Source organism: Rhinoraja longicauda, chromosome 23, assembly GCF_053455715.1.
Source record: "Rhinoraja longicauda isolate Sanriku21f chromosome 23, sRhiLon1.1, whole genome shotgun sequence".
Taxonomy (NCBI): domain Eukaryota; kingdom Metazoa; phylum Chordata; class Chondrichthyes; order Rajiformes; family Arhynchobatidae; genus Rhinoraja; species Rhinoraja longicauda.
Window position 1 is genome coordinate 6,903,821 of NC_135975.1, and position 17,387 is coordinate 6,921,207.

At 48.3% G+C, this 17,387-nt stretch overlaps 1 protein-coding gene and 1 pseudogene across 1 annotated transcript in view; both read right to left on the reverse strand.

Annotated features, from left to right (window-relative positions):
- The window catches only part of plxna4 (plexin A4), a 242,459-nt gene that overhangs the window by 200,672 nt on the left and 24,400 nt on the right, over positions 1 to 17,387 (reverse strand). The window lies entirely within an intron of this gene.
- Positions 3,744 to 17,387, reverse strand: part of LOC144604743 (peptidyl-prolyl cis-trans isomerase-like) — a 33,854-nt pseudogene continuing 20,210 nt past the window's right edge.

The following is a 17,387-nucleotide window of genomic DNA, read 5'->3' on the forward strand; positions in this document are numbered from 1 at the left end:
AAGAAGGGTCTCGACCCGAAACGACACCTATTGCTTTTCTCCAGAGATGCTGCCTGTCCCGCTGAGTTGCTCCAGCATCTGCATCCGCAGTTCCTTCCGACCCACACCGCCCTATCTGAGATTCTTCGTGGCCGGCCTTGTACAGGGCCCTAGTGAGACCGCACCTGGAGTACTGTGTGCAGTTTTGGTCTCCAAATTTGAGGAAGGATATTCTTGCTATTGAGGGCGTGCAGCGTAGGTTTACTAGGTTAATTCCCGGAATCGCGGGACTGTCATATGTTGAAAGACTGGAGCGGCTCGGCTTGTATATACTGGAATTTAGAAGGATGAGAGGGGATCTTATCGAAACATATAAGATTATTAAGGGGTTGGACACGTTAGAGGCAGGAAACATGTTCCCAATGTTGGGGGAGTCCAGAACCAGGGGCCACAGTTTAAGAATAACGGGTAGGCCATTTAGAAGGAGATGAGGAAAATCTTTTTCAGTCAGAGAGTTGTGAATCTGTGGTATTCTCTGCCTCAGAAGGCAGTGGAGGCCAGTTCTCTGAACGCATTCAAGAGAGAGCTAGATAGAGCTCTTAAGGATAGCGGAGTCAGGGGGTATGGGGAGAAGGCAGGAACTGGGTACTGATTGAGAATGATCAGCCATGATCACATTGAATGGTGGTGCTGGCTCGAAGGGCCGAATGGCCTCCACCTGCACCTATTGTCTATTGTCTATTCCTGGGCTTTTCTCGCCTCCAGCTCGTCACCAGGTCCCCCTCCGCACACTCTACTTTCAGTCTGAAGAAGGGTCCCAACACAAAACGTCACCCATTCTTTTCTCCAGAGATGCTGTCTGACCCGTTGGGTTACTGAGTTACTCCAGCACTTTAGAGTTTGTCTTTAGAAAACTAATCATCGGTTCTGAGTCCTGGTGGCACCCAGATGCTGACCTCTAATCTCCACCTAGACCACCAAGCCTTGCACATTGAGCTCGTCGATCAGAGTCAGCCTGCCAGGAAAGCCTCCGTTAGGTTTCATTGATCACTCCAATAACTAGCCATCTCCACACGTGCCTTCAACCACTTTGAGTGGCTCCCAGCAGCATGTCTTCCATGGTCCCCCCTTTGCAGGCTGTAGCAAGTTAATAGGGTTCGAGAAGAGTGGCACGGTGGCGCGGTTTAAGGGCGGCACGGTGGCGCAGCAGTAGAGTTGCTGCCTTACAGCGCTTACAGCGCCCGAGACCCGGGTTCGATCCAGACTACGGGTGCTGTCTGTACGGAAGTTTGTACGTTCCCCCTGTGACCACTTTGGATTTCTCCAAGATCTTCAGTTTCCTCCCACACTCCAAAGACGTACAGGTTTGCAGGCCAATTGGCTTTGGTGTAAAATAAAAATTGTCCCTAGTGTGCGTAGGATAGCGTTAGTGTACAGGGACCGCTGGTCGGTGTGGACCCGGTGGGCCGAAAGTCCTGTTTACGCACTGCATCTCAAACCTAAACTAAAAGAGTCTGAATCTTCCACTGTAGATTGCCATGATAGAAACCACTGTGGCAATCAGCGGTGCTGACAACAACTAGATAGACACAGATAGAGAAATAGATAGATCCTGGATTTAGATGGAATCTTTCACTAACTCAATGTGTTTAATATGCATTACAGGCAATTAACTTTCCAAAGTCATGTCGCCATTGTAGTGTATGCATACTCCCACAAATAGCAAATGCTATAAGGATCGGTTAATTACATTTAGTGATGATAAAGAAAAACTATTCTTGCCTTGCCGCGTGTAGAAATAGCATCGGTTATGATGCTATGATCCCACAGCTGTGGAGATGAGGAACGCAGAGCCAGATCTATCTAAACCCGAGGTTTAGTTTAATTTAGATTAGTTTAGTTTAGAGATACAGCGCGGAAACAGGCCCTTCGGCCCACCGAGTCCGCGCCGACCAGCAATCCCCGTACACTAACACTATCCTACACACACGAGGGTCAATTTACAATTATACCCTCCCCTCCCCCCCCCCCCCCCCCCCCCCAACAAGCCAATTAGCCTACAAATCTATACGTCTTTGGAGTGTGGGAGGAAACCGGAGCTCCTGGAGAAAACCCACGCAGGTCACGGGGAGAACGTACAAACTCCGTACAGACAAGCACCCATAGTCAGGATCAAACCTGGGTCTCTGGTGCTGTGAGGCAGCAGTTCCACCGAGGGATTAGTTCAAGGCCTCAGTTTATCACCACATCTAAAGGATAGCAGCGGAGGGAGTACACCAATCCCTGGGCCATGTCGTGGAGTGTCTGAATACTTTTTGTGACTAAAGATGTGAAGGTGTGAATGAATACGCCAGGCATCCGATGGGCTCAGCGTTCGGTGCGGGGAGCAGTGAACCCAACGCACATCAAGTATTGATTTAGATTTTTTTTTCAGATTTAGAGATACAGCGCGGAAACAGGCCCTTCGGCCCACCGAGTCCGCGCCGCCCAGCGATCCCCGCACACTAACACTACCCTACACACACTCGGGACAATTTTTACATTTTACCCAGCCAATTAACCTACATACCTGCACGTCTTTGGAGTGTGGGAGGAAACCGAAGATCTCGGAGAAAACCCACGCAGGTCACGGGGAGAACGTACAAACTCCGTACAGACGGCGCCCGTAGTCAGGATGGAACCTGAGTCTCCGGCGCTGCATTCGCTGTAAGGCAGCAACTCTACCGCTGGGCCGCCCTGATGAAATTAGGCAAATAGAGGCAAGGCCTCACTAGATCTCAGCAGGACCCGCACGTCAGTTGTAGACGAGACAGCAGAGAGCAGTCGTTTGTTGAAAAAGTAGATCAGTGTGGAATCAATATTGACATAAGTAGTTTCTTGTCAGAGCATGATCAAACCTTCCTTTAAAGAGCAGGACACATCGATTCTACATGAGATAAGAAGACCCCTGAATACACCTACACCTTCTACCCTCTCACTTAGTCTGTCTCCGTGGCAACTGAACCATCCTCCCAACCTGTGGAGGGCAGTCCTGAGCTACAGCCCACCTCACTGGCGACCCGCGGACTATCTTTGAGCGGACTTTACTGGACTTAATCTTGCACTAAACGTTATTCCCGTTATCATGTACCCGTTCACTGTGGATGACTCGATTGTAATCGTGTATTGTCTTTCCGCTGACCGGATGGCACGCGACAAAAGCTTTTCACTGTACCTCGGTCGGTACACGTGACAATGAACTAAACCAAACAAAAATAAACGACATCAAACTCGACAATTCCCAGAATAATATGTATTACTGGCTCCAAAATGCTGGAACAACTCAGCGGGTCAGGCAGCATCTCTGGAGGAAAGGAAGGGGTGGCGTTTCGGGTCGGAACCCTTCTTTAGCCTCAAGAAGGATTCAGACTGAAGAAGGGTCCCAACCTGAAACGTCGCCTATTCTCTTTCTCCAGAGGTGCTGCCTGAGCCGCTGAGCTTCTCCAGCATTTTGTGTCTATCTTTGGTGTAAACCAGCATCTGCAGTTCCTTCCGACACTATCATTCCCAGCGATTGACAAGGCAGCTCCTAACGCAGCTGCTATTCATCGACGGGACCCACAAACCTGATCTGCCAAATCCAATTGACCTCCGATGTCAATTCTTGACTATGGGTCCATGCTGGAAACAGACCGGGAGAGGTGGGCATACCTTGTTTTTGGGGGGGGGGGTTTTGACAAATGATCATACTTTATTTAAACTGCATGCTCGCAAACTCAAGTACTTTAGGACAACTCTCCACAATCAGTGACGACAACAGGGATAGGTTTGCTTGATTTTGAGACTTTTTTATCCTGCTGACTGGTAGCTTCCATCTTCTTGACAACATCCATGCCTTCTACCACCGAACCAAACTCAACATGCTTGCCATCTAACCAATCAGTTTTAACGGTGCAGATAAAGAACTGGGAACCGTTTGTGTTCCGTCCAGCATTGGCCATGGAGAGGATACCTGGACCTGTGTGCGTCGGGGTGAAATTCTCATCAGCAAATCTTTCCCCGCAGATGGACTTTCCTCCAGTGCCATTATGTGCCGTGAAGTCACCGCCCTGGCACATGAATTCATTCAGGATCCGGTGGAAAGTCGAGCGCTTGTAACCAAAACCCTTCTCCCCGGGTACACAAGGCACGGAAGTTCTCTGCAGTCTTTGGGACAACATCGGCCCTGAGATCCATCACAATGCGACCCTCGGGCTTGCCACCGATGGAGATGTCCATAAACACCTTGGGAGGGGTGGGTTACTGTGCTCCCCACAGGAGGCAGAGAGTGAGTGGTCCAGGGACCACTGAGGGAAGGGTGGGTGAGAATTCCTGGAGGGAAGCCACTGGAGAGGGGGGGAGGAGATGGTGGGGACACCTCAGGGGAGTGCTCCCTCCTCTCGCTCCATCATGTTTTCCCCTCTCTCTCTGTCCCCACGATGCTATCCATTCTCCCAGTCGTTGGTCCTCCCTGACCCCACACTCTCGCCCCTCTCCTCTCCGTTCCTCTCTGGCTCATTGACCCACCTCTTCCCTGTAGCCCCGCGCCCTCTACCTGCTTCACTCCCCAGCAGCTACCCATTTCCCTGCACGCGTCTCGTCTCGTCGTCTCTCCTTCACAACTCTGCTGCTTTACTTTAGACTTTAGAGACACAGAGACGCAGGGAGCAAGCAGGGCCTTCGGCCCGCCGACCCCGCACTGATCAGCAGCCACCCGAATGCTAACTTTAGCGGCACGGTGGCGCAGCGGTAGAGTTGCTGCCTTACAGCGAATGCAGCGCCGGAGACTCAGGTTCGATCCTGACTACGGGCGCTGTCTGTACGGAGTTTGTACGTTCTCCCCGTGACCTGCGTGGGTTTTCACCGAGATCTTCGGTTTCCCCCCACACTCCAAAGACGTACAGGTCTGTAGGTTAATTGGCTGGGAAAATGTTTTTTTTTTAATTGTCCCTAGCGGGTGTAGGATGGTGTTAGTGTGCGGGGATCGCTGGGCGGCGCGGACACGGTGGGCCGAAGGGCCTGTTTCCGCGCTGTATCTCTCAATCTAAAAATCTAAATCTAAATTTATCGTGCTCGGGACAATTTTATGGAAGCCGGTTAACATGTAAAACCTGCACGTCTTTGGAATGTGGGAGGAAACCAGAGCACCCAGAGAAAACCAGCGTGGTCACAGAGAGAACGTACAAACTCCATGCAGGCAGCACCCATAGTCAGGATCGAACCTGGGTCTCTGACGCTGTGAGGCAGCGATTCTACCGTTACACCACAGTGCCACCCCATCGGTTGAAACTCCCCCGCCCATGGTATCAGTTTATGCTTGTTCCCAGCTAAAACAACGGCAGGCATGAAAATATTACTCAAATATATTCCTTGAAAGACGAGGAGTTCCAAATACCTTGATGAAGACTAATGTTTTCTAAATCAGATTTTATTAGATTCAATTGAGCAAATCCTTTCTTTATTTACTGACCTATTTATAAATCCAGAGTATTAAAGCTCTAAATCTCACTGTTCAATCATCCCTTGCATTATCTCAATTTGCCAGATTAAACCTCTCCCACTGGGCAGGTGATCCTTTGAAGCTGTGGTATATCGAGTCTGCTAGACCTGCCTTGTCTGCCGAGCGCAAGCCTGGAGTTTAGTGAGGTTCACGGTGCACTTTCATGCGTGGAATCAGTTCTAGGGGCCACCCTGCTTCATCTACATCATATGAAATGTATAAGATTATTAAGGGGTTGGACACGCTAGAGGCAGGAAACATGTTCCCAATATTGGGGGAGTCCAGAACAAGGGGCCACAGTTTAAGAATAAGTGGTAGGCCATTTAGAATGAAGATGAGGAAAAACCTTTTCAGTCAGAGAGTTGTGAATCTGTGGAATTCTCTGCCTCAGAAGGCAGTGGAGGCCAATTCTCTGAATGCATTCAAGAGAGAGCTAGATAGAGCTCTTAAGGATAGCGGAGTCAGGGGGTTTGGGGAGAAGGCAGGAACGGGGTACTGATTGAGAATGATCAGCCATGATCACATTGAATGGCGATGCTGGCTCGAAGGGCCGAATGGCCTCCTCCTGCACCTATTGTCTATTGTCTATATGTCATAAGTGATAGGAGGAGAATTAGGCCATTCGGCCCATCAAGTCTACTCCGCCATTCAATCATGGCTGATGCCCGCACTAATCAATGTAAGGGAAGCCTTCATGAGTTCATCGATCAGAGTTAATGATGGACAACACAGTGATGTTTGATGGCACTGGGCCTGTACTCGCTGGAGTTTGGAAGCATGCAGGTGGGGGGGGACCTCATTGAAACTTACCGAATAGTGAAAGGCTCAGATAGAGCGGCTGTGGAGAGGATGTTTCCACTAGTGGGAGAGTCTAGGACCAGAGGGCACGGCCTCAGAATAAAAGGACGTGCATTTAGAAAGGAGATGAGAAGGAATTTCTTTAATCAGAGGGAGATGAATCTGTGGAATTCATTGCCACAGGAGGCTGTGGAGACCAAGTCAATGGATATCTTTAAGGCGGAGATTGACAGATTCTTGATTATTACGGGTGTCAGAGGTTATGGGGAGAAGGCAGGGGAATGGGGTTGAGAGGGAGAGTTAGATCAGCCACGAGTGAATGGCGGGGTAGACTTGATGGGCCGAGTGGCCTAATTCTGCTCCTATCACTTACGAACTGGTGAAGTACAAGCACTAATTTTGAAGTTAGCACACAGACCAAGGGACAAATGTAAAGAAAATGTAAACCAGGAAAATAAACATCGGGAGAAAAATGTGTAAAGATACAGAGGACAGGAGTGATAAAGAGAGCAGTAAAAGAGATCACAGCAGAGGCAAACAAAGGAAGTGCAGAGAAAAGGCTACGGAAATTGAGAGAGAAAAACCGTCCCTTACACCAAAACAAATTCTCTCTGCTGCAACATCTGATTAAACATTCAAGGATATAATCAAGTACATTTCAAAATTAAACTCAGTTTTTCATCAATATCAGAATAAAACTATGATTTATTAATTTTGAATCCTAACAAAGGCCAGATACAAATCAGGAATTACTGAATATAATCAACAGAGTTTGAGGAAAGTGGATATTGCAAACAGATATTATTAAAATTTACCGAATTAATATTAATGTTAGAATTAGTTATTTGTTCTCATATTATGTGTGCGCATATTATATATAATTTTAAACAGAGGCCTTTTTATATCTGCACACTTGTCATTGGCAGGGCCGTCTTAACGCATGGGCCTGATGGGCACTTGCCCGGGGCCCCACGAGCATAGGGGCCCCATGCTGATCTGTGTATGTTAAGTGACTTGCAATAAATAAATACTACTTTAAAAATGTAGGTTCAATAAGTGTTTTTTTCGCAACATTTTCCATCCCTAAGTGCTTCTCACAGCGATCTGTTTCGCAACAATTAGCTCCCTAAGTGCTTTGCTTTTCCATCCCTAAGTGCTTCTCACAGCGATCTGTAAGTGCTTTTCGCAACAATGTAGCACCCTAAGTAGGGGCCCCAGTACACTGCTTTGCCCGGGGCCCATAATGCTGTAAAGACGGCCCTGGTCATTGGGAGAACTGGAAAGGGTTTACAGGTGAACATTATGTACTTTGAAAGTCCCTTCCTTGACCCCACCATCCATTTTACCAACCAAGGGCGGCACGGTGGCGCAGCGGTAGAATTGCTGTCTTACAGCGCTTGCAGCGCCGGAGACCCGGGTTCGATCCTGACTACGGGCGCTGTACTGGACGGAGTTTGTACGTTCTCCCCATGACCGCGTGGAGTTTCTCCGAGATCTTCAGTCTCCTCCCACACTCCAAAGACATACAGGTATGTAGGTAAATTGGCTTGGTATAAGTGAAAACTGACCCCAGTGTGTGTAAGATAGTGTTAACGTGCAAGGATTGCTGGTCGGTGTGGATTCAGTGGGCCATAGGGCCTGTGCCCGCACTGTATTTCTAAAAGTAAATCTAAAATCTAAAACCACGAGAGGGGCTGTTACTGAGGGTGTTATTGACCCATTGAATGCAGGTTTCCCATATGATGCCAACTCAGGACTCAGGCCTCTGAAGAAGGGTCTCGACCCAAAACATCACCTATTCCTTTCCTCCAGAAATGCTGCTTGACCCGCTGAGTTACTCCAGCTTTTTGTACCGATCTCAGACCTGAAATGTCGGCTTGAGGATTTGAACTTTGCAACGTCCAGTTTAGTTTAATGTCACGTGTACCGAGGTACAGTGAAAAGTGTTTGTTGCGTGCTAACCAGTCAGCAGTGAAGCAGTGGAGACACAAGAGATGACAGATGCTGGAATCACGAGGAAAATAAGGCAGCCCAGTGTCGCAGCTGGTAGAACTGCTGCCTCACAGTGCCAGAGACCCGGGTTCGATCCTGACCTCAGGTGCTGTCTGTGTGGAGTTTGCACGTTCTCCCTATTACCGAGTGGCTTTCCTCCGGTTTCCTCAATCATCCCAAAGACGCGCAGGCTTGTAGGTTAGTCGGCCTCTATAAATTGCCCCTGATGTGTAGAGAGTGGACGAGAAAGTGGGATAACATAGAACTAGTGGAATGTGGTGATCGATGGTCGGCATGGACTCAGTGGGCCGAAGGGCCTGTTCCCTTGCTGTGTCTTTCAATCAATTCAATTTAAATGAACAACAAAGTGGTGGAGGAACTCAACAGGCCAGGCAGCGTTGTGGAGGGTAAAGGACAGAGGACGTTTCAGGTCGGGACTCTTCTTCAGGTGTCCCGATCCGAATCGTTGCTGAGCTTTCCCCCTCCCAGTGACCATGATTGCAGAATGAGGCACCACCTCAGGGGAGTAAAGAGGGAGAGCATGCACCATATTACCTCGCCACTCCCCCTTAGAACAATCCTTTAGACGTGGTTACTGTGAGTGAAGAGAGTGTTACCTGCAAAGCCACAAATACTGGGGCTACGTACTCTCAGTCCCTCCAGCGCTTTGTTCTTAAAACCTTGCAACCTTTGGCTGACATGTAAACTGTGCCAATTGACGTCTCAGAAAGGGTGTCGACCCGAAACGAATTTAGAAGGATGAGAGGAGATCTTATCGAAACGTATAAGATTATTAAGGGGATGGACATGTTAGAGGCAGGAAACATGTTCCCAATGTTGGGGGAGTCCAGAACCAGGGGCCACAGTTTAAGAATAAGGGGTAGGCCATTTAGAACTGAGATGAGGAAAAACTTTTTCAGTCAGAGAGTTGTGAATCTGTGGAATTCTCTGCCTCAGAAGGCAGTGGAGGCCAATTCTCTGAATGCATTCAAGAGAGAGCTAGATAGAGCTCTTAAGGATAGCGGAGTCAGGGGGTATGGGGAGAAGGCAGGAACGGGGTACTGATTGAGAATGATCAGCCATGATCACATTGAATGGCGGTGCTGGCTCGAAGGGCCGAATGGCCTCCTCCTGCACCTATTGTCTATTGGTGTCGACCCGAAACGTCACCTCTGGTCTAAAGAAGGGTCTCGGCCCGAAACGTCACCTATTCCTTTTCTCCCGAGGTGCTGCCTGACCTGCTGAGTTACTCCAGCTTTTGGTGTCTATCTTTGGTTTAAACATGCATATCTGCAGTTCATAATTTGTTCCAAAGGTTTGATCCAATCTGAACTAATAGGAGAATCAGCAATTCTTCCTTTTTTTTTGTTCCTTAGAAACATCTCAAGCACATCATGTACTTAATTTGCTGTAGGAAGGAACTGCAGACGCTGGTTTAAGCCGAAGATAGACACAAAATGCTGGAGTAACTCAGCGGGACAGGCTGCATCTCTGGAGAGAAGGAATGGGTGACGTTTCAGGTCGAGACTCTTCATCAACTTAATTTAAATGGGTCTTGTTTAGAGGTGCAATGAGTGTGGTTACACACGGTATCGGCATTGAGGGGAATGAATATTCCAACTGCTTTTGGGAATGCTGGTTGAGTGAGAGGGGGAAGATGTTTGGGAACACCAGGAAAAATCCCCTGCTTGTCGAATGTTGGCCTGAGTCGGTCTCTCGACTTCCACAGACAGATGGGCCTTCAGTTAAGCCAGCATCGAGGGATGGGAATGAATGATAATTGGAGACTTAGGCAATGCAGATGATGAGATGGAGGTTTTGAAGTTAAAAAGATCTGATCTAACAAGTGACTTTTGTGAATAATGATTAAACGCAGCAAGGTTTAAAGCTCCAAGATTGGAAATGGTAATGATTTGTAAACAGTGGAGCAAAATGATTTGCAAATTCACTTCTGGCCGAATCTGATTTAGAATAGATCTTGTGTTGGGATTTATGAAAGTCTGTGCCACAGTATCTGTAGCCTTGTATTTAGTAATCCCTTTGCTGATGGTAACCGCATTGAAGGGATTGGTTTAAGGGGGAGAGGCGATGTGATATGAACCGAGCTCTCTTCCCTTGTTCTCCTGAGGTGTCACCTCATGCTGAAACCATGGTAACGTGGATACAGGCTGAGCTCAGCTTCCTCATGTGCCCATCGACAGACAGAGCGCCAGCTGGAAACTTGGCCATGGGGTTAGCAGGAGACGTGAGCCAGCGCCTTACAGCGCCAGAGACCCGGGTTTGATCCTGACTACGGCTGCTGTCTGTGCGGAGTTTGCACGTTCTCCCCGTGACCTGCGTGGGTTTTCTCTGAAATCCTCAGTTTCCTTCCGCACTCCAAATACGTGCAGGTTTGTAGGTTAATTGACTTGGTGTAAATGTAAATTGTCCCTAAGTGTGCGTCGGATAGTGTTAGTGTGTGGGGATCGCTGGTCGGCGCGTGCTCGGTGGGCCGAAGGGCCTGTTTCCGCGCTGTGTCCCTAAACTAAACTGAACTACGGGGGAGTCAGGAGGTATGGGGAGAAGGCAGGAACGGGGTACTGATTGAGAATGATCAGCCATGATCACATTGAATGGCGGTGCTGGCTCGAAGGGCCGAATGGCCTACTCCTGCACCTACTGTCTATTGTCTATTGAGCTAAGCCAACACTTCAATTCAGCAACATGGAAGAATTGCGTCATCCAGAAGTTGGGATGACACATTGATCCGAAGCAGCATCTGTACATCCAGGAAGATTAACTCAGTTGAGTTTGGTGATGTGACATCAGGCCCTCCAGCCCACCGAGTCCATGCCGACCGGCAATCACCCATACACTAATTCTCTCCTACACACCAGGGGCAATTAACCTGCAAACCTGCACGACTTTGGAGTGTGGGAGGAAACCGGAGCACCCGGAGAAAACCCACACGGTCACGGGGAGAACGTACAAACCCCGTACAGACAGCACAAGTAGACAATAGACAATAGACAATAGGTGCAGGAGAAGGCCATTCGGCCCTTCGAGCCAGCACCGCCATTCAATGTGATCATGGCTGATCATTCTCAATCAGTACCTCGTTCCTGCCTTCTCCCCATACCCCCTGACTCCGCTATCCTTAAGAGCTCTATCTAGCTCTCTCTTTAATGCATTCAGAGAATTGGCCTCCACTGCCTTCTGAGGCAGAGAATTCCACAGATTCACAACTCTCTGACTGATTTTTTTTTGCCTCATCTCAGTTCTAAATGGCCTACCCCTTATTCTTAAACTGTGGCCCCTTGTTCTGGACTCCCCCAACATTGGGAACATGTTTCCTGCCTCTATCGTGTCCAACCCCTTAATAATCTTATACGTTTCGATAAGATCTCCTCTCATCCTTCTTCAGTAGTCAGTAACCAAACCCGGGTCTCTGGCGCTGTAAAGGCAGCAACTCTACCACTGCGCAACAGCGTGCCACAATATAGAGGATGCAAAATGGAAAGCAGGAGAGTTTTGCTCTTTTGGGCCTGGTGCTAACTTAACTCTCAGAAACATTGTAAAAACAAGGAACTGCAGATGCTGGTTGACAAAAAAAGGACACAGAGCTGAAGCAACTTAAGGGGTGAAGCATCAACCCTGGAGAACATGGATAGGTACCACTTCTGGTCAGGACCCTTCTTCAGGCAGATCATTGGGATGTAGTTTGGAGGAATGGCTGGGAGCAGATTAACTCCCACTGTTCCGACACCACGTCAATGACTACACTGCAAAAGGCATTTCATTATGTATAACGTGGTTTCAAACGGCTTCACGATTTGAAAGGTGCTTCTCAAGTATGTAGAGAAATATTCATTCTTTCATAACTCAGTGGAATGGACGCAATCCCAAACAGCTCAGGCTTAAAATTGGCTGGGGAGCTCTGTGCCAATTTCAGCAGGGCTACATCAAATCTAAAACGTAAGGAAGGCTCATTTAACATGAAGACAGTTATTTTGCATCTTACTTATGGCAAGATGCTAATGCTGGTGAAAGAAGACTGCTTCCAATCTGAGGAGCTCTGTAATATGAGTACTTCTCCCCAACTTCAGCCAAGTAACAATTGTCACTTTTACCAAGGATCCTCAACTCACAGAATATAAGACGTTGGTGAGGCCACATTTAGAGTATTGTGTTCAGTTCTGGGCACCGTGTTAAAGGAAAGATGTTGTCAAGCTAGATAGGGGGGTATAGAGAAGATTTATGAGGATGTTGCCAGGACTAGAGGGTCTGAGCTACAGGGAGAGGTTGAGTAGGCTGGAACTCTATTCCTTGGAGTGCAGGAGGATGAGGGGTAATCTTCTACAGGTGTACAAAATCACGAGAGGAATAGATCGGGTATATGCACAGTCTTTTGCCTAGAGTGGGGGAATCGAGGGACCAGAGGACCTAAGTTTAAGATGAAAGGGAAAAGATTTAATAGGAATCCGAGGGGTAACTTTTTCACACAAAGGGTGCTGGGTGTATGGAACGAGCTCCCAGAGGAGGTAGTTGAGCCTGGGGCTATCCCAAAATTTGAGAAACAGTTAGATAGGTACATGGATTGGATAGGTTTGGAGGGAGAACACATGAGAATGGGGTTGAGAAGGAAATCTGTGGAATTCTCTGCCGCAGAAGGCAGTGGAGGCCAATTCTCTGGATGCTTTCAAGAGAGAGCTAGATAGAGTTCTTAAGGATAGCAGAGTCAGGGGGTATGGGGAGAAGGCAGGAACGGGGTACTGATTGTGAATGATCAGCCATGATCACATTGAATGGCGGTGCTGGCTAAAAGGGCCGAATGGCCGACTCCTGCACCTATTGTTTATTGTCTATTGAAAAACAGATCAGCCGTGATTGAATGCTGGAGCAGACCCGATCAACTGAATGGCCTAATTCTGCTCCTTTGTCTTATGGTTTCATAGGCATAGTTTAGTTAAGTTTATTTTAGAGATACAGGGATGCCTTTAGGCTCCTGGAACTTGTAACACCGCCTTTCCCTTTACCGATCTCCGCCACCTCCTGGTAACTCAGTGGAAAGAAGGAAGAAGGTACCTGGGAAGAGTATATTCACAAAATGCCGAAGTAACTCAGCAGATCAGGCCAGGGCCGTTTTTACAGCATTATGGGTCCCCGGGCAAAGCAGTGTACTGGGGCCCCTACCGTTACTCTCTCCCACCCCCCTTTCCCTACCAGCCCCCCCCCCCCCCCCCTGTCGTGCCGGCGAAAAGCACTTACCGAAAAGCACTTAGCGATGGACTTAGGGTGCTACATTGTTGCGAAAAGCACTTACAGATCGCTGTGAGAAGCACTTAGGGACCGAAAATGTTGCGAAAAAAGCACTTATTGAACCTACATTTTTAAAGTAGTATTTATTTATTGCAAGTCACTTAACATACACAGATCAGCATGGGGCCCCTATGCTCGTGGGGCCCCGGGCAAGTGCCCATCAGGCCCATGCGTTAAGACGGCCCTGGGTCAGGCAGCATCTCGGGAGAGAAGGAATGGGTGACGTTTCGGTTCGAGACCCTTCTTCAGACCTGGGAGGAGGATGTGCTTGGTAGGTTTTGTTGTCAGTGCCATTTTGATTCCGCTCTAAGCCAGAAACCTGTGGGTTCAAAACCAATCCCGTCCTGAAACTGAAGGACACAAAGTCCTGGAGTAACTCAGCGGGTCAGGCAGCGTCTACGGAGAACACGGATAGAGCAGCAGGAATCACAGAGAAGGAGCAGTGAGGGAGTGTCTCACAGAACTCCGAAACTAAACCGAACTAAGCCAAACCAAACAAAACCTCGTACAACGGGCCAAACCGGGGCAAACTGATTACTTTTTATAGGTTGGGTAACTTTTATTTACTGTGGAGAGAACGTACTCCAGCATTTCATACACAGGGGTGGGGCAGTCCCAATCTGTTGTGGCCGTACTGTGATTAAATATGACGTTGGCTCCTCTCTTTATTGATTACACGTGAAGCATCCATTTATAAATGACTGCCAGCTTTTTTAAAGCAGTGCTTGGTATTGGCACTGGAAGAGCCACTAACTGGAGAAGCACTGCTCCGAAGTGGCTCAGGGCCATTTTAGCTCATCTCACGCTGGTGTCCCACACAATGGGTCTCTGGCCTCACGCCTAGACTCCGCAATGATTACAACAACAACATCAAACCCGACTGTCAGCTCCAGTTATTCAAGGCTAGCCGTCTGGAACATTTCCCCAGTGGACAGAGAGACACACTCTCTGAGCGTCAGGTAAGGTGAGGTCTTGCGCAAATTGGAGGAACAGCACCTCATATTTCGCTTGGGCAGCAGTATGAACATTGACTTCTCTAACTTCAAGTAACCCTTGTTATTGCTCTCTCTCCATCCCTCCCCCTTCCCAGTTCTCCGACCAGTCTTACTGTCTCCGACTACATTTTATCTCTGTTTGCTTTGTTGTTGTTACCTTCTCCCACTAACAATGATCTCTTCTACATTTTTCTTGATCTCCATTCCCGTTGCCCCATTTTCACACCTTACACTTCCTTATCCATGTACCTCCCTCTCCCCTGACATCAGTCTGAAAAGGGGTCTCGACCCAAAACGTCACCCATTCCTTCTCTGCAGAGATGCTGCCTGTCCCGCTGAGTTACTCCAGCATTTAGTGTCTATCTTCGGTTTAAACCAGCATCTGCAGTTCCTTCCGACACTATGCGTAAGGGCAGCAGCTCGAGATGTCTTCAGTTTCCAAGGCCGGAAAAATGATAGTTTCCATCAGTCATTTCTTTGATTATTTGCTGCACTGGCAAGGTAATTCTTGGGTTATAATTATTTAGAAGGGAACTCCAAATGAAAATTAAGATCTACATGATCTTACATACGATCTGAGGGTGGCACATGGGCGCAGCGGTAGAGTTGCTGCCTTACGGCACCAGAGACCCAGGGTCGATCCTAACTACGGGCGCTGTCTGTGCGGAGTTTGTACGTTCTCCCCGTGACCGCGTGGGTTTTCTCCGGGTGCTCCGGTTTCCTCCCACACTCCAAAGACGCGCAGGTTTGCAGGGTAATTGGCTTCTGAAAATTGTAGATTGTCCCTAGTGTGTAGGATAGTACTCGCTGGTCGGCGCGTATAAAGTAGGCCGAATGGCCTGTTTCCACGTGGTATCTCTAAAGTCTAAAGGCTAAAGTACAGTCTACACTCTGTGGACTGGAATCAGATTTATAAACAGTGACTCCAGTCCCCAGGGATCACCCCATCTCAGGGTTTCTTTTACTTGTTCACACGGATGTCACACAAAGAGCTGAAGCAACTTAAGGGGCGAAGCAGCAACCCTGGAGAACATGGATAGGTACCGCTTCTGGTCAGGACCCTTCTTCAGGCAGATCATTGGGATGTAGTTTGTAGGAATGGCTGGGAGCAGATTAAGTCACTGAAATTTAACGTCCATTGATAATCGTCCCCTCATCCTGATGTCTGGCCAGATCTTTATGTTCCCCACACCAGTCAGAAAAGAAATGGATCTCAGTTCAGTTTGGTTTATTGTCACATGTGCCGAGCGACAGTGAAAAGCTTTCGTTGCGTGCTAACCAGTCGGCAGAAAGACAACACATGAGCCATTTACAGTGTGCAGGTCCATGATAAGGGAATAACGTTTAGTGCAAGGTGAAGCCAGAAAGGTCCAATCAAGGATAGTCCGAGGGTCACCCTAGAATCTCAAAGACCAACGTGGATAGGTGATATTTCAGGTCAGGACCCTTCTTCGGAAGGTCTCCTTCAGGGGTCTACAGAAGGGAACCGACCCGAAACGTATTCTCATCCATGTTCTCCAGAGATGTCGTCTGACCCGCTGAGTTACTCCAGCGCTTTGTGTCCCATTTCGTAATGCAGAATCTGCAGTGAACTGGGCTTCATTTTCCTTGTAGCTCCTCTTCTCCCTGTGTGTCGTTCGCAAGATGGCGCGTGGCTTGCAATTCCATCATTGATGACCCGACATTAGTACCCATGAATTAAAAAGCCAGCCACCCACTGACAGGTCTGGAGACACTTTATGGGGGTAAGGACAGCAGAATGTCCTGACCCTGACGGTCATCCATGAGCCCAATGGCACAGAACAATCTGGCCAGTTCTCACTGTCCACTGAACACAAAGTGGTGGAGAAACTCAGCGGGTCAGGCAGCACCTCTCGAAGACATGGATAGACGACGCTTCGGGGTGCCATCCTTCTTTAGACTCCATGTGCCCCATTGATGCTGCCAGACCTGCTGAGCTACTCTATGAACGTCGGTATGAACGTCGACTTCTCCAACTTCAGATAGCTCCTCTGTCCCTCCCTTCCCCTCCTCCTTCCCAGATCTCCCTCTATCTTCCTGTCTCCACCTATATCCTTCCTTTGTCCCGCCCCCCCTGACATCAGTCTGAAGAAGGGTCTCGACCCGAAACGTCACCCATTCCTTCTCTCCCGAGATGCTGCCTGACCTGCTGAGTTACTCCAGCATTTTGTGAATAAATTGATTTGTACCAGCATCTGCAGTTATTTTCTTATACCTTGAGCTACTCTATCACTGTGTGTCCTACGCAAGATTCCAGTATCTGCAGTTGCTTGCAGTTGTCTGTTAAAGCTTTCTAAGAAAAAAATCCAAATGTACTTTATAACTAGCATTTAAATTTCCCAGCTGCCACAGTGGGATTCACACCAGCAGTCAATGATCTCGATCCCTCGCTACTCGTCTAATAATGATCGTTACTGTATCCCACTAAGAGTAAACAATGAAATGGTTTGGTGCATTTTACGGTGGTAAAGGAACCGTGGAAGTTGTTTATGGTGACCTTTGTCTGTCTCTCTGCTCTGCCAAGGTCCTTCATTGTCAGAAACTGAACCTGCAACCAAATAGACCAATGTCAAAACCGAGATTATTAAGGGGTTGGACACGTTAGAGGCAGGAAACATGTTCCCAATGTTGGGGGAGTCCAGAACCAGGGGCCACAGTTTAAGAATAAGGGGTAAGCCATTTAGAACTGAGATGAGGAAAAACTTTTTCAGTCAGAGAGTTGTGAATCTGTGGAATTCTCTGCCTCAGAAGGCAGTGGAGGCCAATTCTCTGAATGCATTCAAGAG